Raw genomic sequence first — 27,260 nt, 5'->3', positions numbered from 1 at the left:
CAATTATATTTAATATTAATATAAACAAAACGCTGAAAGCATAATATATGCATGAATAATGAATATATAAACACAAAAACTATACAAAGTGTGGAAGTAACCAGCCGTAGATATGAAGTGGTGCAGTAATACAGAATAAATTAAGTATATTAATGAGTATATAGTATATATACGAAATAGCAGGTATCAGCAGATACGACAAATACTAATTGTTGAAATTGTATTATTTAAATTATGTGTGAGTAGTGCCCAGGAGTACAGGATGTACAGTAAAGTGTAAAGTGTCCAGGAATGCAAATGTACAGGATGTACAGTAGAGTGTAAAGTGTCCAGGAGTGCAAATGTACAGGATAAACAGTAAAATTTAAAGTATCCAGGAATGCAAATATACAGGAAGTACAGTAAAATTTAAAGGGTCCCACTTTATAATAAGTGTCCCTAAGTACTATGTAGTTACACGGTAACAATCCATGTAACTACAGTGTAACTACTGATGAAGTACACATTGTTACAGATTATGTAAATGCAAATGTACAGGATGTACAGTAAAGTGCAGTAAAGTGTCCAGGAGTGCAAATGTACAGGATGTACAGTAAAATTTAAAGTATCCAGGAATGCGAATGTACAGGATGTACAGTAAAGTGCAATAAAGTGTCCAGGAGGGCAAATGTACAGGATGTACAGTATAGTGCAGTAAAGTGTAAAGTGTCCAGGAGTGTAAATGTACAGGGTGTACAGTAAAGTGTAAAGTGTCCAGGAAGGCAAATGTACAGGACAGAGGGCCTCCAGAACCAAGAGTGTGAAACACTGCTTTTAGCAATGCCTCAGAAAAAACAATTTTGCACTCTAAAAAGCATGACTGTACTACAGAAGTGTGGATTGGAACAAACTTTTATAGGTATCTTCATGTATTTTTTTCATGTTTCATGTTAAGAACCCTTTAAAGCATCTTTATTTTACGTGCTGTACTTATCAGCACCAGAATGAGGGACAAGTTAATAAGAATCTGGCACGTCCGTGCCGTCAAAGAGGAGGAGGCTCCGCCAAAAACTCCAGACCCCAGAACAAACGTCCTCATGGGAAAATAGCTCGCTAGTGCTGGTTGTGAGAAATAACATACTTGCACAATTTGTTTAAGGAACTAATTAAGGGGATCAAGTCTAAAGTCAGGCTCCCAGAACTCTTTAGCTGAGGGACGCTCGATAAAAAACAATAAATCCACCACCAATCATCAGATTTCACTCTCACGTCAATATAGACGGGCAGAACCATCATTTTTTCACGGCTGTCTCTAATATACACAGCTAACGTGATGCAAACACAGGAGGGAAAAAACCTGCAGTGACAAACGCTCTGATAATCAATTTCAACACCTTCCCACACAAGCCTTTTTTTAATTCCGCTCCATCAGACTAACTGAGTGTTTTCAGCTGCGGTTACATTTAAAGGCATATATCACAATCTGTACAGTACGGAGGAAACATGCGGAACAGCATGTTTGTGTTTTACCTTTAAACAAGACCACATGGATCCTGTAAAGGTGTTCTTTAGCAACAGCACAACATAAAATAAAATTACATTGCTGTTCACCTACACCTACACAGTGTAAAGGAGCAGGTCAGTTTCCTCTGCTGAGATGCATTGGACACGTCCAGGTAGCTGCGCCAGTAAAATAGCAATTCGCCAAAGCAGAGTGCACCTGGTGCACCTGGCTCTTTTCTATTTTATGTTACGCATAAAACAACACAGATGATTAATTAAGTGAATAAGTACATGCCTTTTGCTCATTTCGAGCCGATGCAAGGTGTACTTTTCCCGACGTTATGATAGCAAAGACACACTGACGTGCCCTAAATCAAGCAGATAGCAGATAGCTTAAATATGGCCCCAGGTCTTTACATGGACTTTACTTTAGTGGCCATCTATGGATGCTCTTCTGCTCTTAGAGTAGTATAGGCCACAGGTGAACGCTTATATTTAAAAGAATAGATCTGGGGTCAGGAATTAAGTTTGGCCGCGGGTCGGATATTTTCCAAGCCCTTACGTGGCGGACCACAAAATATGAAATGTAATGAAGTGTAATGGGATGGAGTGCTACAGACTAGTAGCTCTCCAGCCCAGAGGGTTGTTGAACCCAATTGCAGAACAGTTGATCTTAAAGCAGGTAAACCCAAGAAAAAAGGAAAACATAAATAAATAAACACACTGCTCCTCACGCGAGATCAAAGCCGTGTCGCCAGGGTTGCGGTTCAATACATTATCGCTACACACCCCAGCTAGTGAATTGGGACACAGCCAGGAAAAAAAAACATTTATAAGGAGATAGGGAGCCTGAAAACTGTGGAAAAATGAGAACGGGCGGAAACCAAAGTCGCTAAAGAGCACAACAGAGAGAGACAGGGGAGGAATGTAAACAAAAGCTCACCAGAGAAGCATTTTATTTATTTCATTTTTTCATCATCATTCATTACTGCCGCCAATTGCTGACCCCTGGCATAGATCATAATCTGTATGTGTGTGTTTTACCTTTAAACAAGACCATCCCATCCTTTTAAGTGGTCCAGTCTGGAACCGGTGCAGGTGTTCTTCAGCAACAGCGCAACAGGAGAAAACAGCCAGCAATGCATCTAAAAGAGGGAATACGTTTAAGACATGTCAGAATCATTTTTGTAAGTCTTAAGACCTGGCTCATGCAAATAATGACATGAACAATGTTTGCGGAACTGGACATAGATGAGACTCAGATAATAAAATAATCTCTGAAAGAATCTAGTTGCAGCCCATTCCAGAAGAAGCCATGCAGGTAGCTTAACCCATGACACTACCTCCACTGTGTTTCACAGATGAGCTGGTATGTTTTAGATCATGAGCAGATCCTTTCTTTCTCCAAACTGCAGCATTTCCATCACACTGGTAAAGGTTAATCTTTGTCTCATCAGTTTTTTGATGAGAAAACTTCATGTAAAAAATTCTAGAGGTCTTGCTATTCTTGTTGCATTTTCTGCTGAAGCCACTATACTTTACTTTTATTCATGAAGTCTTCTATGAGCAGTAGATTGTGATACCTTCACTCTTGCCCACTAAAGGTTTTTGCTCATCAACTGCTGTGGCTTTCTTCGACATTTGTTACTTAGTACACCAGTGACGACTTTCTTCTTCAGGACATTCCATCAGTTGTACTGGCTATGAATGAATATTTGTGCTCTAATGTCTCTGATTGATTTTTCATCTTTTCTCAGATCCACAGTTGCTTGTTTTTTAGCCATAGGTAAAGATAAAACCCAAATCTGAAACTGAGCATAGACATTCAGCGCTATTTATTTATATGTTGGAATAATTAATGTAGAAGTCGCATCAACCAATACTTTTGCTCACTAAATAAAAAAGGGTGGATTCAGACAGAAAGAACTATCTTCTCATCTGTATATCAGCTCTTGATGCAAATACCTGTAAATAAAAGCTGAAATGTTGATATTTTCATCTTTTAATATCAAACCCAAATATTTTCAATGTACAGTAGAAATAAATTGGATTGAATGGATTGAATTCATTGTTCCAATACTTTTAGATGGGACTGTATATGTTGAGAAACCAAAATTTGTAATTTTATAGCATTTCTGACTCTAAAATGCAGAGATGATGCACAATATCGTACACTAAGTTGAGATGTTCTATTTTTAATACAGCAAACAAACACAAACAAGACACTAAGTGCACAACACAATTCCACTGAACCACTTAAGATCTAAACTCAACTTCTGAAGAAAAATAAGATAAAGTAACAGTGAAATTAAAACAAAGTGAACACAAAAGCAGCAATCAGCTTATCACGGAAACGGCCTTCCTCACTGAGGGTGTTGCCTGCTAAAATTCCTCAAAACATCTCCAACTTTTTATAATACAAAAAAAAAACTGCTTTTTTGCAGGACAATTAATCTATGCTATTTTGGCTCATTGATATCAGCACTCAACACCACTATCATATATGGATAATATGCATCAATTAATGTAGATAAAATTATATGCTATAGAAATGACAGGTTAAAAGAAATAACACAGTGAATAAAATAACACTTTATTAAAATACAGTTAATCAGACGCTGGGATTTAGGCTGCTTTCACACCTGCCTTGTTTGGTCCAGCCCTGGTGAAAAAAATATATACTTAATTGTACTTAAAACATATTGAGAAATGTTTAAGTATGCTCTAAATATACGAATAGATATATGTACTTACTTAAAATATATTAAAAGTACATAAATATATGTAAATAAATATAAGTAAACTTATCATACTTTTTAAAAAGTACAATATAGTGTTTTTTTTTATAAAAAAATAGATTACTGTAAAGTACACTTTTAATTTAATATAATTCAATGTACTTCTAAAAAACTTATTTTTAAATATACTTTTGTACATTTTAGGCAAAGTGTGTTAAAAACAACTTTTAAAGCGAAATGTATCATGTAACTTTTCAGAAAGTAAATTAAATTGCTACTACTAATTTTAAAATGTAAGTAAATTTGTAACACGCTAAAAGTTGTAGTACAGTATATTAAAATATATTTTTATACCCAATGAAGTATACTAGAGTGTGCTACTTACAAAAGACAGGAACAAGAAGCATATATATTTGTACTCTAATGTAAATATAGATCACATATATTTGACATCAATTCTTAGTACATTGCTAATATACCTGGTGTATAATAAATAGTGATACAGTTGTAATATTAATTAAATGTATTATAATTTTACTGTAAGCATATTTAAAATATGGGTTACATACATGAAGTAGTTTAAATGTTTAAATGTTACTTAAGTATATTTCAAATAGTTCCATTTTAGTACAGTTAAATACACTTAGCACAATTTAAGTACGACTTTTGTACTATTTTTATACAATAAAAGTATAATAAGTAGAAAAAAAAGTCTTAAAACTCTTTAAATATACTGATTAATAATTACAGGAAGCTTGACATTTTCTCCCCAATTTACACGGCCAATTACCCAACCCACTCATTAGGACTTCCCCTATCACTAGTGATGCCCCAACACACCAGGAGGGTGAAGACTAGCACATGCCTCCTCTGATACATGTGAAGTCAGACTCCGCCTCTTTTTAAGCTGCTGCTGATGCTGTAGCATTTCCGAGTAGCAGCACAGTGCTAACGCTTGGAGGAAAGCGCAACGACTCGGTTCTGATACATCAGCTCGCAGGCGCAGCCTTGTGCTGATCCACATCACCCTAGGAGTGATGAGGGGAAAGAGTGCCATCTACTGTACACACCCAGAGAGAGCAAGGTGCTCTCTCGGGGCTCTGGCAGCTGAGTGGGATTTTGACAAATAGCTAGAATTCAGCACAACACCTGAAAAAACAATGCAACCAGCCAAACTCTAAAATATCTAACATTTTGCAAACAAGGTTTTATTATATGAAGTATAGAGAGAGACTCCGCCCACAATGATAATGATTTTGACTTCAGAAACTTCTGAAATTAACATCGTCCAGCGGCTAATGATTGTAGCTAACCTTGAAGAGACAGAACCTAGTCCTGCTGAAGGAAATAGACTATTGACTGAGAGTGTAAGATAGCAATGAGCATTGAGACGCACCATGTGCAGGGTGTACCATAGGGCCCCTTAATTTACTTGTTTTAACCTTTTAATTGATTGTTTTCTAAAGGAAATGAATTAACCCTCCTGTTAGGTTCATTTGTCAGGAACAGCAATGGTGTTTCCGGGGTTAATTTGACTCTGTGCATGTTTAATTATCTAAAATATGTCTAAAAACCCAAAAAATCCTAACAAGCAGTGTAAATATTTTATTACTAACTCTATTGCTTATTATTATTTCAATATTTAGTGCAATGGTGTTCATTACCTCTAACAGGTAAAGCTTCAATTAGGATAAATCACTCGTTTTTCATAAAAAAAATACATGTTCCAACTTTTTTAATGTTTCATTACTTTACTTTTGAAAGACCAACATATCATAAAACAATAGTTTTACATAACATTGAAACATAACATTGCAATTTAGTTTTAGTTTTAGTTTTTTGCAGGGAGTGGTTGCAAATATTTGAGATGAACCTTTTTCATATTATATGTTGATTACTCTAATTTAGGCAGGCAGAAGTTTCATACTAAAAAAAACTTTTAACTATTTTTCCTAGATCTTCAAACTTTCAAATATAACAGGAGAAAAAATATATATTTTGGGATTAAACTGGAGGCGGTTTTAATTCCAGTGTTTATTAGCAATACTAAGCCTGGCATCTTCAACTGTGGGCTAAAACAAGCACAGACACCAAAAAACAATATTTATTTATTTAAAACAATATCAGACACCAAACATGTACTTTTTTGATAAATAATATTCTTTTGTTGTTCTCCTTTAACTGTGACCAATCGTGGAACAAATAATCCACGTCAGAAACAGCACACTTCCTAAAAATGAAAGAAAAATGGACCATAAGCCTGTGGTGAGGGCCTGTTCCCTTTCGTCTCATCTTCAAAAGTTCTATTTTGCAATGTGCTGTAGAGTGTGGAAAAACATAAAATCCACTTTTCAAAGGGCTGGAGTGAGGAAGGCTTGTGGGACTTGACTGGAAAAACCTTATCTCATAAAATCTCACCTCAGGACACACCTTTTCTGAACCATGTTGACCAGATTAATTCGGCTGTGTAGGAGTATTTTTCACAATAGTTTTAACAGAAACATACAGATAAAAAGACTAGTTTCCTTAACTATTAGGGCTCATTTTGAATTAATTGGCAAAACATAGCAAAACTCTGATTAGACACCTAATTGTGACGATGTTCATTGCAATCTTACACCCCGCATCATTTAAATAGCAACAGTGCTTCTGAATAAATCTACACTGATGGACGTGGTGGTCTGAAATGAGGTGTGTTCAGGTTAATTTCTGGCCTATTGCTATCTCTTGGCAACAGAAAACACAGGTGTTCCACTGACTGGTTTAAACCCTGACAAAAAAAATCGACTGTCAGATGTTTATTGCTATCTTGGCAACACATGTGTACCACTCATACAACTCCACTCCACTCCACTCATTGCTGTTCCCGTAAACAAGCCACTTACGCATCTTCACAGCGTGAACCAGCAGATCAGTTTCCTCTGCTGAGAAGTGTTTGTTGGACACGTCGAGTTAGCTGCGCCATTAAAATAGCAATCTACCAAAGTCAGAGCTCACCTGACTCTTAATAAAAGGAATGATGAGCAAGTGACACTCTGATTGGTTTATTTCACGTTACGCCCAAAATTACCCACAGCCATTTGTGAGTTTCCAGGCGCACAAAGTGTTACGATAGCAAAGACACACTAACGCCCTATATCAGGGGTGTCCAAACTACGGCCCGTGGGCCATTTGCGGCCCGTTCCCTTTTTTGGAGCGGCCCGCAAGGTATTTTAGAAATACAATGAAAGTTGGCCCGCTGTTAAGCAGGTTTTTATAATGTGAGATTCAAAGTTTGAACGCTAGGTGTCAGAAACGGGCCAAAGAGTCTAAAAGCGGAGAGGGTGCGCATTTCTAGCGCAGAAAAACGGGGCAAAAGAGTCTAAAAGCGGAGAGAGTGCACATTTCTAGCGCAGAAAAACAGGCCAAAGAGTTTAAAAGCGGAGAGGGTGCGCATTTCTAGCGCAGAAAAACAGGCCAAAGTGTCTAAAAGCGGAGAGGGTGCACATTTCTAGCGCAGAAAAACAGGCCAAAGAGTCTAAAAGCGGAGAGGGTGCGCATTTCTAGCGCAGAAAATCGGGCCAAAATTCTAAAAGCGGAGAGGGTGCGCATTTCTATCGCAGAAAAACGGACCAAAGAGTCTAAAAGTTGCCGTAATTAAGGAGTTTAATATTAAGAGACATCATGAAATGAAACATCAATTTGAAAAATCTTAGTTTACACAACACTGTCAAAGATAAAGATAGTAAGTCAAGTAAAATGGTGTGTAAATGAAATAATCAGGAGAAAAGTATTATTTAAAGTGGTATATTTCATTATTTGTTTTATTACAGAGTCTTTGGCCCGTGACTTCAAATATATTTCTCCTTCTGGCCCCCAACAAAAAGTTTGGACACCCCTGCCCTAAATCAAGCTACACCATTGATGGCTCGCCTATAGCTCACTAAAACAGGGCCCTCAGTTTTACCATAATATGATATAAAAATGCATCCTCCTCTGCCCTATGCAAAAGTTCTAAAAGGCTACTTTTTGGAAGTATTTAGAAATAAAAATTAATTTAACAACTATTTAAGGCTTATTCACCCCAGGACATATATGGAAAAGAAGCCCTGATTTAGACTGTAGTCCAAGTGCACTCATCACAGATCACAGTAATATAATAATGATATAATATTATAATAATGTATTTTCCTATTTAATAAAAAGAATAGGTATGGAATAGTTAAATCATTCTTAAATCATTCAAATTTCTTAATCCTTATTCTTTAGACTGACATTTTAAATGTTTTTTTTTATTGACTTTGAAATGCTTTTTTGCCTTTAGTGTTTTATATATATCTTACTACACAGAAATGGAATATACATACATGTAGATTTTTTTTTCTATACTGTACATCCTCTGAATATATAGATCTGAATATATAGATATAAGTTCATAATATAGATGAAAGTAATACCTATATTAAAACATAAATTATAAATATCAATATTGTATGTTATAAATGTTATTAAATTATATATATATATATATATATATTGCACTTGCATACATTGAACATATATAATTTAATCCAAATTATATAGACACACATGTTTATATATTATCCTTAAACCCATAGCCATGTATATCTTTTTATAGCATATCTTTTTATAGCATATAGTTTTTCACATCTATAACCATGCATATTTTTTATGGGTCAGACATATATCTCAATATATATTTTTTAAACAGGTATATAAATATATAAAGTCAATAATTCATTTAAAGAGTATTTTAGTGTTCAAATAAATGTGCATACACTATGTTTTTACTTTATATGAACATATATTTTGTTATGACCATCTCATATATGTGCATATATTACATTTGCCTATTTGCCGTATGCATTTTTCCACAAACATTTTGCATTCATGTCTTTATATTGTAATCTCTTGCACATAAAAAGCACTTTGAATTGAATTGCTGCTCACTGTGTATTAAAGTTAATAGACAAATGCATTAAAGTAGTTTTGCCTTAGTTACACAGTTATTCTTAAGCCTGTAAAAGTAGTAAAGTAGTAACAGAAACAATATGTTAACACTCTAAAATAAGGGTACATTAATTAACAGTGCTTACAATATAATGTCACTAGCTAAGACTATATTATTAATCATTACGTTACATTAAATTAAGCATTTAAATGTAGTAAGGTTTAAAATTTAAGCATTTTAATTGATAATTAGTTGAGATATCACTTAAGAATGTAATACTGTTTATTAAAGCTGTAATTACTGTTAATTATAACCCCTTATATAAAGTGTTTTACAGATATCTGATGATTTTACTCACCCAGCGTCACTCTGTGTCTCAGTAATCCTCATCCCTAAACTCAGAGTCTTCATCCAGCGCTGTCTGATTCTGTAAACTATCATAATCCATTCTTCCACAGGTCTGAAGTCAGGTGACGAGTGTGTGTGCTGTCCGAGCGGTTTAGCCAGGAGTGAGGTGCAGCTCTGCTGGAGTGTAAGGTGCACACACACACACACACACACATACACACTCCTGCTCTCTCCTGTTTACACTTCGCATGAGGAGCGCCTTCTGACTGGATCTGATCCATCCTGGAACAACAGTGCCACCCAATGTTTCATACTGAAGCTGAAAACATGCATGGAGTTCCATTATTTATAAAAAAATAATATATTAATTTACTGTAGCATTGTTTCAATAAGCTTCTGCAACGTCACTATATTTATTTCAATCCAGTGTTGCATTAATTTATTAATTTTTCACCAAGGTCTTGCAGCAGCATTGATGATGGTATAGAGAGGAATAGAGAGGTTAAGATCTGGACTCCATCATGTGTTTAAATGATGATCTCATGCTCCCTGAACCCTGAACTCTTTCACAATTCCAGCAACATGAATCCTGACATTGTAATCTTAGAATATGGTCGTGTTCATCAGTAGCTGTGGGCGATATTGGTCTAAAATAATATCATGATATTTCAGGGTATTTTTCGATAACGATATACTTGGAGATATAGGAAAACTAAAATAATTTATTCATTTCAGGAATATAGTATAATAGTATAACAGAATAATAATATAAATAATACAGCATAAAATAATATAATGCAGCAAAAAATATTGCAGAATATTTAGTGCATGCATATAAACTGCAAACTAAAACAATTATACAATAAATACACCTAAAGCTTCACAGTAAATAATAGACTACTTTTAAGACTGAACAGCCCTATTATCACCATATGGATTTTTAATATCATGATATTTCTGTGTCACGATATTGTATACGATATAATATTGCCCACCCCTAGTCATTAGAAAAGAAATATAAAATCCATTGATGGAATAACCTGGTCTATATTCAGTATATTCAGGTAGTCAGCTGACCTCATTCTTTCAGCACATACTGTTGCTGAACCTAAACCTGCAGACCAATTGCAGCATCAACCAACCAACACATCATTTACTTACTTACATCCAGGTGGAGACTTTTATTTTTTTGGCCAGGCAGTGTTTATAGGCCTTTTTTGGGACAATATATAGCGTCAAATATATTATTGCAATAAATGATATAAATAATATTTTAAGACCATGAAATACCACTGACATAATGATAATAGAATAGCCTAAAAATTAGCCTAGCCTAGATTGTGAAATATATAGGAGTCACAGTTACAGTCATATGAAAAAGTTTGGGCACCCCTATTAATCTTAATCATTTTTAGTTGTAAATATTTGGGTGTTTGCAACAGACATTTCAGTTTGATATATCTAATAACTGATGGACACAGTAATATTTCAGGATTGAAATGAGGTTTATTGTACAGAAAATGTGCAATATTCATTAAACCAAAATTTTAAATTTAATATATATATATATATATATATATATATATATATATATATATATATATATATATATATATATATTTTTTTTTTTTTTATATATATATATTTTTTTCTTCCTTCTTTTCACAGATATTATCACAGGTATGTAAAAACAAAGAATTACATAATAAAATGCAATAATCAAAATTGTCTTATTTACGAGTCCACTGGATCCCATCTATACCATCGATTTCCCCCAGCCCTCTCGAAGCTATAAAAGCTGGGTGGCCGGTGCTTTCCCTCCTTAGGAACACAGATAAGTAACAGTTTTTTGAAGTTCATAATTAGTATTTTTAAGAAAAATGTTAAAAACGGAGCTATAATTTACAGAAATATACAAATTAATGGATTGTTATAGCTATAAATATCCATTAATATCAATATCTGACATGTTTTCGAGTACTTCTGAGTTCTTTTACACTCTGAATTGCTATAAACAGAAACATCCAGAGCAGCATTCTTTCAGATACGCTATTAATAGTGATTAATCAGTGTAAATCTGAAAGGAACAGGAGCGAGACAACATGTGTGCGTGGTTTGGATTCCGAGTCTATGAGAAACTTTGGCTTTAAAAAGCTGCACTTTGAGCTTTTGCAAAAGGAATTAAAGACCTTGGCGGTGAATAAGGAACAATGACTAATCTAACAAATAATGTGCAGAACTGCAAAACATGCAAAAAGCCTGTAATAGGCTTTACTGCACCAGATCACCAGAAACTGAGAACAGTTCACAGCTATTCAGATACAACATTGACAGTTTGTGCACACCTTAAATTCAGTGTTTTCTCATTTCTCAGTATTTTAAACGGTTCTGAGCTGTTTTCTCAGTCAGCTATATGAGATAGAGTCACCTGGAATTCAGGCTTTCAGTTAACAGCTGTGCTGAACTCATCAAGAGTTAATTACTTGAATTTCTTGCCTCTTAATAAAGTGTTTGAGAGCATCAGTTAAAGTAAAGTAGTGAAGAGGTAGAGTTACAGGTGTACAGTGAATAGTGAATATTTAAGTGATGTTTGATTCCAGATTATGAAAAGCAACAACTACTCAACTAAATTTCAAGAACTTTAAAAAAATTGCCTCAGGTTTAGTCGCAAAGACAATCAAAAATGTTCTGATGGAACTGGCACTTATTAGGAGCGCCCCAGGAAAGGAAGCGCAATAGTTTCCTCAGTTACCAGCCCTTATTTTGTATTATGTACTTTGGTTTGTTTAACACTTTTAAAGTTACTACATGATTCCTTATGTGTTCCTTCATAGTCTGAATCACTTCAATTTTAATTTACTATGTATTAAAAAATATCAATATTTTAAAACAACTTTGTCCAAACTTTTAAATGTAGCACTATAGATGTCAAGTCAGGGTGATATGGCCCTACAATAAAATAACGATATTGATGGAATTATCATTTAGAGTGTAAAAGATGTAAAAGATTCACATATATTTTATCAGAACTCCAAAGTAAAGTTAAAAACAGCATTAGCACAATTAGCTTCTTGTCCTCTCTATATAATATATAATAGGGACAGCCATAAAAACACACATTCTCCAGTTTTAACATTTTTCCCTGATAATACAGTAAATAAACTTTCACAGAGCTGTGCTGCTGCTGTTATTTTAGCTGTTAATTACTATTTTTAATTTGTGTTTTTAGCATTTAGCTCCTTTCACCTCTCTATTCATTTATCACTCCCTTTAGCGGTGTGCAATAATATTCTGATATAATACGAAAAGATAAGAGGAAGTGGACAGTCTCTCTATAAACCAGCTCTTTAAAATATACAGACTAGATAATATACAAAATATATATTATTATACAATAAATCTACCTGTTTCCGGCTGCTTTTCTTCATTCCGCCTGTTTTCCGGCATTGGTGGTTGATTAGGCGTTTGTTTGAATGAACAGGTTTTCATAATAATACAAATAAAAAAGCATAACGAACCAACATAGCGCCTAATAAAGCGCATAATCCGCCACAATTTCCAACTTTCTGATGGAGTTATTTCACGCTAAATTTCACGTTAGAGATAAGCATATAAAATGGTCTTTCGCAGCAGGAAAATGGGCTTTTAAAACGGCGTGTTTAGCTCAGGTGTTGTATCTCAGAGTTTAATAATGAGGTAATGAGCTACACCTGCTGGCCTAAAATCCAATACATTTAAAGCATTTTTTAGCCAATCCTCTAAAACTGAAAGATTTAGCTGGCCTATCAGTATAGTGTTTTATAGTGCATTTTTTTGTATGATAAATTAAACCAAAATTATTTAAAGGAATTTAATATCATAAAATAATAAGTAGGTAAGTTTTAAAGTAGTTTAAATATATATATATATATATATATATATATATATATATATATTTTTTTTTTACCTGAAATGGTACAACATCCATTGAACTTAAATGGTATAAAAGGGCTTTTAAGAAAAATGAACTAAAAGCTGGAAAAAATATTTATTAAAATAACTGGTTAAAAATTTTGAGCTGGTCTGTAGTTAAACTGACCTTTGGAAATGCAAAAACTTTTTTATCATGACAAAAAAGACACAGAAACACAGACAACTCTGTAACTCACTTTTATACTTTAAAAATTAAAAAAACAGTACTTTTTTACTTTTACATAAAAAGTAATAAGCTTGTCTGGGTCATACAGCACTGCTTCTAGACTTCTAAACTATCGCGTTGACCCGTATTGTAAATAATAATAATAATAAGCAAATAACTTAAAACAATACAAACATTTATTTTTTAAAAAGTAAAATAACAATAAAATAAAAATATAAAAAGGCAAAAGGGAAAAAAATAAATTAAGAAATATGACAAATAAAAAGAAATGTTAAATGTAAAACACAGATAACTACCTAATCTTTTTCTCTGTTTTTTGAGAGAAACACTCACAATAAAATACTTTAAAGGCTTAATATGTTCCCGCCACTAGATGGGGCAATTCTACACAACATTTCACCAGGAATCATGAATGAATGCTGTAATGAACAGATTAAGTGTAAAAAAAAGAAGATACATAAATAGAAAAATAAATTAATAAAAAAAAATACGTAGGAAAACTAAATTGGTGAACTAAGGTTGTTGTACACTAAATAAACATCAATGCAAAAAAAAAAAGATTCTTATTGCCAATAAAGTAGTTGATTTAAAGTTATATACAATACCTATTGTATCTAGCTTCTTGTAAAAACATTTCATTCCACCTTAAATCATCCAGCTGCCTCAGTAACTGTTGCTGTACTATTTAAGGTGGACCAGGAAATTTAGCTAGCAAATAGCCACAGTATTAAATACAGTACTAACGCACGTTAAATACTACATTAATCTAAGAGAATGCAATAATGGTTATCAACATTTTTATTAAAGAAAATAATATCTATGGATGCCTACTCACTGAGATGTAAATGTTTAAATTAAGCAAACAAATCTGCCAATGAGGTGAGCAAGTTTTTCTTTGTAAGATTTCTTAAAATAAGCAATCACAAAGTCTCGAAATTAGTGAAGTAAGACTTAAATCAAGCAAAAATCCCTTGTTTTGTGCTTTAACTTTGTACACAAGAATCAGAATAACTTGACTGGTGATTTTTTGTGCTTATTATTAGTTCAAATTCATTAAATAAGACTTAATAAGAGCATTATTCCCAAAATAAGTAAATCAATCATATACTTACAATGCTTAGTAAGACACAAAGTCTTATCAGAGAAAAAATAAGATTTATTTCCCTTAAATTAAATAATTTTACTTGCTAATATTTAGTTTTGTTGCAGTGCACCGCAGGCTTTGCGGGTGATTACTTCAGTATGGAGTTTTTCTCTGATAAATCTGTGCTCTGAGCTTCAGAGGAGGCCTTTATTTTTGGAGTCTATTGCTCCGTATTGATTTTTTCGGGTTCCTGCTTATTACTCTGTCCCTGAAGTGACTTATATGAAACGCATGCCCCCCATTTGTCACTTCAAATGAAATGGCCCTGGAAAATGACTGCTGTGTTACTCTCAGCTGTGGTTTGGGTGACCTGCTTCCTGTTTACATAACAGCTTATGTGGGTCATTGATTTTATAGCCATTGATTGGGCTAGTCATGCCTCTGCTGTAGGCTGTAATGGAAAAAAGTGCAGCGGCGTTCACAACAACACGTCCCACAACTTTATTTTGCACTTTGAGAACTTTGAGAACGACCAGGGGTGGGCAAAAATATATATTTTAAAACATTTAAAATATATTTTTTAAAATAACACTGTAAAAAAGTTATGTATTTAAATACAATAATAGTGTAGTTGAACTATAAGTGCAATAATTCAAGTATACTTTTTTCTACTTAAACTTACATTTTACCTACTTAATCTGTATTTCAGTCCACTTTAAAAAAGTATACTTTATTTGGCTGCGCTGATTTTATTATACTGGTGATGTACTTAGTAAAAATATATGCTTATATGTGCTTTTTATCATAAAACTATACTTTTACTAAATGAGTCTAAAGGAGTCGATATTTCTGCATTAAAACTCTACTTCAGTCAAATTTGCTACAAAACAATAATTCTGTGTTTAAAAATTTAAAACTGTTATAGTGAACTTTCATGTGTTAAATTTATACCTTAAAAAAAAGTTTACTTTAGTTACTTTAGTGTCGGTAAAAGAACTTAACAAAAAACTTGTAGCAATTAGATATATTGCTTTTGTTTTTCCCAGTTTTTATACAGTACACTCCTCAAAATGAATGTGATGTTAAATCTATTATATTTTAATCACATTTTTATTAGATTTTTAATGTTCAGTCGGACAGCTCACACAAATATACTTAAATTATATTAAATAGTGGCGAAAATAACATACGGCTAGTATACTCAATATGAATTTAGTGCAAATATATATTATTTTAATTACTAATAAGTAGTAATTAAGTACAAATTATTGGTTCCAAAATAACATAACTCAGGGATGGGCAACTGGCGGCCCGGGGGCCGCACACGGCCCTCGTCATCACTCAGTGCGGCCCGCGAATAGATCAAAAATAATTTCATAATTTCATAATTAAAAAAAACAAAAAAAAAAAAAACAACCACTGGCGCTGCCAAACAACCACGAAAATTGACATTGACATCCAGTCCATTGTGAGCCAGCAGGCCAAACCACAGCTCTCTCATTAGCTTCAATAAATGTTGGGCCTCTGTGGTCTAGTTTTCTGCTATTATTGAATGAGCTATTTGCAATCAGTTTTTAAATCTTTTTTGTTCTTTGTTATAAATGAGTTCAAATGCCTTTTGCTCTTTTATAAGCAAATGTTTTGTCCTTGTTGCTTATGAAGGACTTGTTATAATGAACTTATTTTACACAGAGGAACTACTGTATTTGCAATCAGTTTTTTAAGCAAACTTTTTGTTCTTTGATATGAAGGACTTCCTTTTTGCACTTTTTTTAAGCAAACGGTTTGTCTTTTGCCGTATTAAAATGCATTAATATGCAGAAAATAGTTGTTGATAAATGTTGGTGCTGTAAACATACAGATATAAATTCATATAAAATTTGTTCTTATTGAAAATCATTTGTAGCGTTTTTCATATTCAATTATTTGAAGTGCGAGGTCATGTGGCCCTCCAATGGTCATGCTGAAAAAAATGTGGCCCTCTCCATCATGGAAGTTGCCCATCCCTGACATAACTTAAGTACAGACCTATTTCAGCATAATTTAAGTATACTTCTTTTTCACAAGGGAAATTACATTGATAAAAACACATTATCTTACAACACTTTTACGGTTTAAACGGTCCAGGTTAGTTGAAAAAGTTCATGTGTTTTATTAAAAGTAACTTGCTCTTATAGCCTACAACACATTGGCTAGGCAAACAGCTATTATATAATATACAGTAGCTTGCAAAATTATTCATACCCTTTGATCTTTTCCACATTTTGTCACCTTAAAACAAACCTAAATGTATCTTATTGAGATTTTAAGTGATAGACAAACACAAAACTAATGCATAAGTGTAAAGAGGAATGAAAAAACCTAATAAAAATCTGAAAAGTGTGACGTGCAAAAGTATTCAGTACTGTAAAACCCCTAAATAAAATTCAGTGCAATTAACTGCCTTCAGAAGTCACTCAATTAGTTAATCGAGTTAATCCAGCCGTGTGTAATTTAGTCTCAATATAAATACAGCTGTTCTGTATCAGCCTCAGTGGTTTGTTAGTGAACACTAGTGAACAAACAGCATCACGAAGACCAAGAAACTCACCAGACAGGCCAGAGCTTTGAGCATCCCTACCAAGTCATGGCTGTTCACTCAAACTGACAGATCCAGCAAGGAGAGCATTGGTCAGAGAAGCAGCCAAGAGGCCCATGGTCACTCTGGAGGAGCTGCAGAAATCCACAGCTCAGGTGGGAGAATCTATGTACAGGAAAACTATCACAAGTCATGCGCTCTACAAATATGGCCTTTATGGAAGAGTGTCAAGAAGAAATCCATTGTTAAAAAAACATATGAATAGCTTTTTTCAGATGCAGCAAACATGGGAAAGAAGGTTCTGTGGTCAGAAAACACCAATGTTGAACTTTCTGGCCTAAATGAAAAGCGCTATATGGGAAGAAAAATAATGCCCACTGTGAAACATGGTGGTGGCAGCATCATGATGTGTGGATGCCTTTCTTCAGCAGAGACAGGGAAGCTTGTAAGCTTGTTAGAGAGAGAGTTGATAAAAAGATGGACGGAGATAAATTAAGGGCAATCCTGTAAGAAAACCTGTTTGAACTTGAGCTGTTTTGTAAAGAAGAATGAGCAAAAATCTCTACAGTCTCTAGATGCGCAAATCTGGTAGAGACAAAGCCCAAACCACTTACAGCTGTAATTACAGTGAATGGTGGCTCTACTAAGTATTGATATATACTGAGCTGAATACTTTTGCACATCACCCTTTTTTCCAGATTTTTATTTGATAAACATTTAAAAAAAACATGCATCATTTCTGTTCCACTTCACAAAAAAATTCACTAGCAAAAACTAGATCAAATCTATTTAAATTAAGACATAAATGCTTAAATTAAGCAAAAAAAAATCAGCCAAAATTTTATTATAAAGTATTCTTAAAATAAGAAATAGACAAAGCCTCAAAATGAGTGAAGTACGACTCAAATCAAGCAAAAATATATATTTTTTCTAGCTTAACACTAGCTTTACACTAGTATCAGAATAACTTGACTGGTGACTTTTTGTGTTTATTTTGAATTAAAATGACTTAAAACAAGGCGAAAATACTAAGTAAATTATACTAAATTAGATAATTGTTCCTAAAACAATCTTACATTTAAAATGCCTAGTAAGACTAAAAATTTATCTTATCAGAGCAAGAAATAAGGTTTATTGCTTTTAAACTAGATCATTTCACTTGTTAAGATTTCGTTTTTTGCAGTGTGACAAAATATGGAAATGTTCAAGGGGTATTAATACTTTTGCAAGCCACTGTATGATGTAATACCCAATGGAAGGTCGCCCTGGTGGGAAAACCTACACACTGATGGTAAGTTAGGATAAGGGGGCATGCCCATAATGCAAATAGTGAGTTTAACTGGGCGGAGTTTAAGGAAATCTCTGTGTGGAGTTGGACAGTATTTATTGAGTTTATTTGGGTTAACACCAGTGATGTCAGTAACTCTAATCTGACCCTTTTTTTCAGTAACGAGTAATCTAACACGTTACTATTTCCAATCCAGTAATCAGATTAAAGTTACTTATCCAAGTCACTGTGCGTTACTCTCTCTCTCTCTCTCCACCTCACTCACACACACACACACACCGCGCTCCCTTCCCCACCCCCCTCCGCTCTCCCCCAAACACACGCGTCTCGCTTTCTCCCCTGTCTCTCTCTCTCGCGCTCGACGTGTCTTTAGTTTCCGCCCGTTCTCGTTTTTCCGCCAGTTCTCGGGCTCCCTATCTCTTTATAAAGGAGTTTTTTCCCGGCCGCGTCCCAATTCACTAGCCAGGGCAGCGGTCTGCACAGATCTGATTGGCTGAGGAGAGCGTTTGAAGATTTTACACCACACGTGATTGGTCTGTGAGTTTCCTGTGCCGCAGAGCGCGTATACCGTAAAGATAAGAAAATTTCTGACGCTTTAAATGAACGCTGTCAAAATTAAACCCTTTTCAGTAGTTTATCAGTTTGGGTCCGGATTGGACAACGTCTGGGTCCGGACCCGGACCGCAGTCCGCATATATGTGATCCCTGGTCTAGACCATATACACGGTTCTGTTTTATAAAACCACTCCTTGCTGCCCTGCAGAGAACAACAAGTTCAATGTTCAGTTTTACAGTGTTAAATATGTCAGGTCAAGAAAGACTTTCTTTATTTTATATATTTTTTATAAAAACAAGTATTTATATTAAGTAAAATCAAGAAAGACCATATTTTATTTTTTTATGAAAAAAAAATATTTATGTTAAGCATTTTTTTTTTATAAAAAAAAAATATTTTTTTTTAGGAAATAGTTTAACTTAATAGAGATACATTGCTGTTAAAAATATATATTTTCCAATAAAGGGAGTATTGGTAAAACTGGTTATAATGTTTATGTTAAGGCGGCGGGAGGTGGTGTCTGCAGCTGCTGAAAGTAACTAATAAAGTAACTTGTAAAGTAACTTAATTACTTTTAAAATCAAGTAATCCATGAAGTAACTAAGTTACTTTTTAAAGGAGTAATCAGTAATCAGTAATCGGATTACTTTTTCAAAGTGACTATACCATCACTGGTTAACACTGAAATATGTAATCTAAATGAGTAAAAATTACACTTTGAGAGTAAAAATCAACTCTAAAACTGTAACTCTCCAGTTTGTGTCGTGTATATGAGTGTATAATAACAGTGATATAACACATAATGACATGTTTGGCTCATCAGTGTGGAAACTGTGGAAATCAATCAGCGGGGGACTAAAGAGGCGGTGATGCAGGAAGAGTCACGATTAATCAAGGCAAACAGGTGATCATAGATTAATATTTAATAAAACTGCTTATGAATATTAATGTACACAAGAGAATGAGTTGTCAAGGTGATGGAGTGTTTCAGCAGCAGAGATGAGAAACTGAATATATTCACCGCCTCACACACCTCACCTGATCTTCCACTGTATTAAAGCAGAGGATTCATAATATCCTGTTAGAGTATATTCGAGTATATTAGTCTTCTACATAGAAAAATGTGCTGAATATGTGAAGCCAAAAGTTTGAACATTTGAACCTTTTTATTCAATATTTTTATTGTTTTATTTATTTTCCTACATTATAAATGAATAATAAAGGGATCTATGGAGGAACACATAAGGAATCATAAATAGTAGTAACTTAAAAAGTGTTAAGTAAAAAATACTCTGTAAAGAAGCATTTAGGAGCTCTTATCTGGGGAGCTGTTTGTTAACTTGGTGGTTTCTGAAGCTGGTAACTCTGATGAACTTATCATGTACAACAGAGGAAATGCTTGTTTGGCTCATTGGTTCTGATGAGTGCCAGTTTCATCATCATAACATTTTTGGTGCACTGCCAAAATGAAAATCTTAGCAAGAGAAACTCAAAAACTCAAAAACGTTTCTATGCAAGAGCCATATCTGCACTTAACAATGCAATTTAAATGCGTCAAGTACTGTAGTGTATAATGTTTCATACGTGTTTGTGTCTATAATTGTTGTGTCTAGAGTTTGTGTTAATTGTATTCGCACTCTGCACTTTAAAAAAAAATCACTTCAATTTCCTTGTTTTATACAATGACAATAAAGACATTCATCAAGGTGTTAAATCTTTTTTTCTTCATTTTTTAAGCATTATATGCATGCAATTTTTTTGCTTATTTTAGAAAACAATGATCTTAATCAGTCTTACTTAGAAAAATAGGATCTTAATTATTATGGTTCCTGTTTTCAGAATTTAAGCAAAAAAAAAAAAAAAAACAGTGATTTTTGCTTAATTAAAGTTTTAGTTCACTCATTTAAAATGTGTATGTAAAGTTAAGTAAAGTTTAAGTAAAGTTTATTCACCCAATGGCAGATTTTTATGCTTAATACAAGCATATACGACTTAATTTACATATATTTTGTCTAGTTTTTGCAGTATGGTCTTTTCAAAATGTTTGGTTCTTGAAATGCTTCGGACAGACTGACCTTCACTTCTTTTTAAAGTATTTTTTTCTTTATTTAGTCAAGTAGTTCTTACTACAATATTTATTAGAACATTACTCAAATGTTCACTATTCACTGTATACCTGTAACTCTACCTCTTCACTACTTTACTTTAACTGATGCTCTCAAACACATTATTAAGAGGCAAGAAATTCAAGTAATTAACTCTTGATGAGATCAGCACAGCTGTTAACTGAACGCCTGAATTCCAGGTGACTCTACCTCATAAAACTGACTGAGAAAATAGAGCAGAGATGTGCAAAACTGTCATCTAAGCATGAGGTGCTACTTTGAAGAATCTACATTGCCTCCGGACTACATTGCCCAGGATGCACAACACACTGACATCAGACCAGGAAGCAGATCACCTGAGTTATAGCCACATGGTTTAGCCCTATAAAAGGGACTCATTAGTCTTTACTGAGTATTGATGGTTTATCCTCATACAAAGCATTTTCCTATTGCCTTTGTTTGTCTCTCGTTTTTGACTTTGCTTTTGTATTACTGATCTTGATTTTTGCCAGCCCTCTTTTTGTATTGCCTTGCCATGTTTTGACTTCTGGACTATTTATCAACCTTGGTATGTTATCTCTTTTTTGCTGCTGTTTACCTGTGTTGACCTTGCTTTTTTATTGACCCCGCCTTTATCTTATACTTTATTTAATAAAGTATCCTTTTATTTGTCTGAAACCTGCTCAATTATGACACTTTGTTTAATATTATTTAAAACAAATTAGTGAATTAAGATCTAACATCTAAAGTCTAAAGTCTAAAGTCTGCATGGGTTTGACAAAATATTATTTAAAAAAATTCCAGATTGTTGAGGGCTGTGATTCCCCAGAGCCTTTACAGAACCTGTCAGGAACATCTGTGGAAGGTCACTGTGCTCATGTGGCACTCCATGACCTTCCTGGTGAAAAAAAATATACCTAATTCTACTAAAAACTTATTTAGTAATGTCTAAGTATGCTGATAATATACTAACAGACTTATATACTTACTTAAAATATATTAAAAGTACATTAATATTATGCTTTCATCAAATGTTTGAAAGTAAAGTTTAATCATACTTTTAAAAAGTACAATATAGTGTATTTAATATGTCTAAAATACTTATTTACGAATATACATTTGTACATTTATAGCAAAATGTGTTAAAAACAGCTGTTACAGTAGTTCACTTAAAGTACAATGTATCATGTAGCTTTTTAGAAACTAAATAAAATTACTACTATCAATAAAAAAAGTAAATTTGTAACATGCTAAAAATTGTAGTACGGTATATTAAAATATATATTTTTATACACAGCAAAATACAGTATACTAGAGTGTGCTACTTACAAAAGACAGGAACAAGAAGCATATATATTTGTACTCTAATGTAAATATAGATCACATATATTTAACATCAATTCTTAGTATATTTCCAATATACCTGGTGTATAATAAATAGTGATACAGTTGTAATATTAATTAAATGTATTATAGTTTTACTGTAAGCATATTTAAAATATGGGTTACATACATGAAGTAGTTTAAATGTTTAAATGTTACTTAAGTATATTTAAAATAGTTCCATTTTAGAACAGTTAATTACACTTAGCACAATTTAATTAAGACTTTTGTACTATTTTTATACTATAATTAAAGTATAATAAGTACAAAAAAAGTTGTTCTGTTTTATCACTCTTTAAATATACTGATTAATAATAAAGTGGCTACAAGAACACTTTAGTGCACTATAGCATAATGATGCTTAGTATACTTTAATCTACTTTTTTTTACTAGGGAATTTACTTCTAAAATTCTTATTTGCAAATAAACTTTTGTGCATTTTTAGCAAAGTGTGTAAAAAACAGATGCTACAGTAGTTCACTTAAAGTACAATGTATCATGTAAGTTTTTACAAAGTAAATTAAATTACTGCTACTAATTAAAAAAAAAAGTAAAATCAATGTGTGACACACTAAAAAGTAATTGTAGTACGGTATATTAAAAATATATTTTTATACACAGCAAAATACAGTATATAGAAATGTGCTACTTACTAAAGACAGGAACAAGAAGCATATATATTTGCACTCTAATGTAAATATAGATCCCATATATTTAACATCAATTCTTAGTACATTTCTAATATACCTGGTGTATAATAGTAATAGTAATACAATTGTAATATTCATTAAATGTATTAGAATTTTACTGTAAGCATATTTAAAATATATGGGGTTACATACTGTACATGAAGTAGTTTAAAGGTTTAAATGTTACTTAAGTATATTTAAAATAGTTTTAGTACAGTTAGCACAATTTAATTAAGACTTTTGTACAAAAAAAGTATAAAAAAGACTCTTTAAATATACTTTAGTGCACTATAGCATGATAATGCTTTGTATACTTTAATCTACTTTTTTCACTAGGGCTGGTAAAGTGCTAAAATTGTTCATTGCTCTGTTTTAAGCCTAATTTTGTGACGACTCTGTATTAAAAGCGTCACGGTTGACAATAACAAGTCAACAAGCAGTGTGTTATACAGTCGTAACCCAGGCTCTCTCTCTCTTTTTTAAAGGCGTATTCATCAGAAAACGACTCTTACTCCACAATTACTGAAAGAAAAGTGAAGAAAATCAATACTTGATGAGTGAAGAGGAGGCAGGTGAGCTGTTTTATTGAAGAGAATGTGTTTGTGTGTGTGTGTGTGTGTGTGTTTTTTGTGTGTCTGAATCCAGCACCCTGAAGATGAGCTGGCTGAGGAGAATCATCTGCATTACTCAGACCCGCTCTGTTATTATTGATCCACTCCCAGGTAGCGAGTGACGAAGCGCAGGCCTTGACGTCTCTTCTCCGGCGCACTGCTGACCCGTGCAAAGCAAAACTAAAAGATTACACGTTTCCCTTCGTTCACACTCACGCTGTGGGAGTGCAGACGCCCGGCCTGGCCTGGACTCGGTTCTGGAAAGACTGAGACTTTAGTCCCGGCATTTAGTTTCATCATCACGGTCAGATATACAGAAACGGAGAGAGAGAGAGAGAGAAAGAGAGAGAAAGAGAGAGAGAGAGGACCAGTGTTAAATATTCATGATTTGTGCCTAGGGGCCACTTTCCTTGCTCGCCCTCTTCCTCTGCATGAATAATTCAGGAGTTCTTGCGTACACCAACTCCTGGGCTATGATCGGAAATTGATTGCCTGGCCTGTTTTTAGCAGGGTGACATGAGAGACCTGGAACAGAGGAACTGCGACCATAACCATCACCACAGAGACAAACGTAGCTTTTTTATACTGTATTTTCTGTCATTTCTGCAATAATGATCATTGTGTAAAGTGTGTAGAGAGTTCCTGACAAAATACGTTACCAGTCAAGGTTTTGGACAGAATACGACTTAATACTAAAGTCATGCAAAATATGAATAAAAACAGGTAGGTTAGGTAGAAAAAGATGCTTTTAAGAGTTTTAAGAGTTCAGAAATCAATATTTGGTGGAATAACCCTGATGGTTTTTAATCACAGTTTTTTTCATGCATCTTGGCATCATGTTCTCTCCTCCACCAGTCTTACACACTGCTTTTGGATAACTTTATGCCGCTTTACTCCTGGTGCAAAAATTCAAGCAGTTCAGTTTGGTGGTTTGATGGTTTGTGATCATCCATTATACTCTTGATTATATTGCTAGATAGATAGATAGATAGATAGATAGATAGATAGATAGATAGATAGAATGAAGTTGAATCCTTATGTGTTCGTTCATACATAGCAAAATTAACTATTTAAGAGTTGAATTTAACCACTCATTATAGTGTTAAAATAACTCTTTCACAAAAATTAAAATTTTAGAGTATTATATTTAGAGTCATATATTAACTCTATGTAACTGTACAAAATTGTTAATTAATTGTTAAATTCTTTACCAGAAACTGTATACCAGTGTATCTATAAAACATTATAAAATGTTAGATATACCACAAAATAAATTACATTTTTATCCTATCTAAGCTTTATTTAGAACAAGAGAGACTAGTAAGAGACCCTCTATCCACCATCCAACCCAACACCAAGAAGGTGAATAACGCTTCATCAGGGAAAACCACCACAACTAAATCCCATTTACCTACACATATATATAAGGCACACACACACACACACACACACACACACTTGCATAATAACCCCAAAGAAATACTAATAGTTTTTAATAGGATTTTACTGTGTAGCCTGGATCAATTTAGTATACAGGGGTTGGACATTGAAATTGAAATAATTGATTGTGGTGACGGACAGTTCTGGTGGAAACAGGAGAGTTGAGGTGCACATTGAATTCCGCGTGATTTGATCAGCCGTGGTTTTATGTTTTTTGGATACAATCCGGGTTAGCACCCGAACATCCCTTTCAGACAGCTTCCTCTTACAGCGTCCACAGTTAATCCTGTTGGATGTGGTTGGTCCTTCTTGGTGGTATGCTGACATTACCCTGGATACCGTGGCTCTTGATGCATCACAAAGACTTGCTGTCTTGGTCACAGATGCTCCAGCAAGACGTGCACCAACAATTTGTCCTCTTTTGAACTCTGGTATGTCTCCCATAAAGTTGTGTGCATTGCGATATTTAGAGCAGAACTGTGCTCTTACCCTGCTAATTGAACCTTTACACTCTGCTCTTACTGGTGCATTAATGTGCAATTAATGAAGATTGGCCACCAGGCTGCTCCAATTTAGCCATAAAACCTAAAATCCCACACTAAAATGATGACAGGTGTTTCAGTTTCATTGTCCAACCCCTGTACTTTTACGATGTAGAAAAAAATACAAAAGTAAAAAACATTGCATGAGAGGGTGTGTCCAAATATTTGACTACCATCCTCTGCTGATTGGTAGAGACGACACAATCAATTAGATATAATTAATAAATGTGCTCTATTAAACAGTGGAGTGAAAGTTAAAGGGTTAACTGAGGGAAAGAGGGAAAGCTTAAGATTTAAGTTCTGCATGTAAATGAGAAAAACACAGCTTTAAGTTTCTCCAGCTGTTCTGGAATCAGTGAGTAACTCTGCAGAATGGAGCAGCGAGTGTGATCAGGCATTCTGAGTATCCTGAGAGCGAGTGGAGAAGTGGAACATTAACCCGGAGGAGGTCAAGAAATCAGGCCATTCTCAAATCAGCTTTCCACAGCTGCCCTGCTGAACTGAGTTAATATTCAAACCGCTCAGAGGGTCCAGAGTTTCAGCATCTTCAACGTCCCTCAGTCCCAGTTCACGGTTATTTATTACAGGCAGCTTGTTAAGCCTTGAGCCGATGTCTATAGGGGTTATACAAAAATTAATCAATCTATCAATCAATCAATCAATCCACCTTTATTTTGACTCGGATGTACATTGAAGGCAACCCTCATTTCCAATGTAGCTGAGCATTTACAAATACAGGGATTGACATGACAGAGAAAATAATAGCTAAATTTAATTGTTCTAAAAAAGCAGTAAATAAAATATAAAAATAGATAAACAATTAAAATAGAATTAGAATAAAATAGAAACAAAATAATGATTACAACAAAGAATGGTTTAATTGATAAAAGATTAAGATCAATAGAAAATAAGACTAATACAACAAAACGATTTAATGAATGAAATGAATAAAATGATTTATTATTAGCTTATTAGCTATAACTTTTACATAATACAATAAAAATACAAATAAATAAATGAACTAAAAAGCAATATTAATAATAAAAATAATAGTAATTACAATAAAAGAAAATCAAAATAAGTTAAAAAGCAATAATATTATTAAAAATAATAAAAATAATTATAATAATATTATTAAAATCACTGACTCCTGCCTCTCTCTGGGTGAAGATCTGGGTGTCAGTGTGAATCAGGATTGATTTGGGGGAGAAGCCCACTATAAACTTCTCAGTCTACACTGAAAAAAAAAATATGCGTAAAATGTACTATGCGTAAAAAAATTCAACTTTCTGCATTTGCTTTTATAAGTAAATTTAATTTCAGAAGT

General features: G+C 33.7%; 1 protein-coding gene across 1 annotated transcript in view; it reads right to left on the bottom strand.

Moving 5' to 3' along the window:
* The window catches only part of si:dkey-247m21.3 (5-hydroxytryptamine receptor 4), a 93,411-nt gene extending 80,230 nt beyond the window's left edge, over positions 1–13,181 (bottom strand). Inside the window, exons 1-3 of the mRNA XM_049466381.1 lie at positions 12,924–13,181; positions 9,530–9,801; positions 2,527–2,627 (exon numbers count right to left, since the gene is read on the bottom strand). The gene's annotated coding sequence lies outside the window, so the exon portion shown is untranslated. The remainder of the gene's footprint in view (positions 1–2,526; positions 2,628–9,529; positions 9,802–12,923) is intronic.
* Between the last annotated feature and the right edge of the window lie 14,079 nt (positions 13,182–27,260).

The sequence above is a fragment of the Astyanax mexicanus genome, chromosome 17 (genome assembly GCF_023375975.1).
Source record: "Astyanax mexicanus isolate ESR-SI-001 chromosome 17, AstMex3_surface, whole genome shotgun sequence".
NCBI classification, from domain to species: domain Eukaryota; kingdom Metazoa; phylum Chordata; class Actinopteri; order Characiformes; family Acestrorhamphidae; genus Astyanax; species Astyanax mexicanus.
This window is presented reverse-complemented; position numbering and strand designations above follow the sequence as displayed.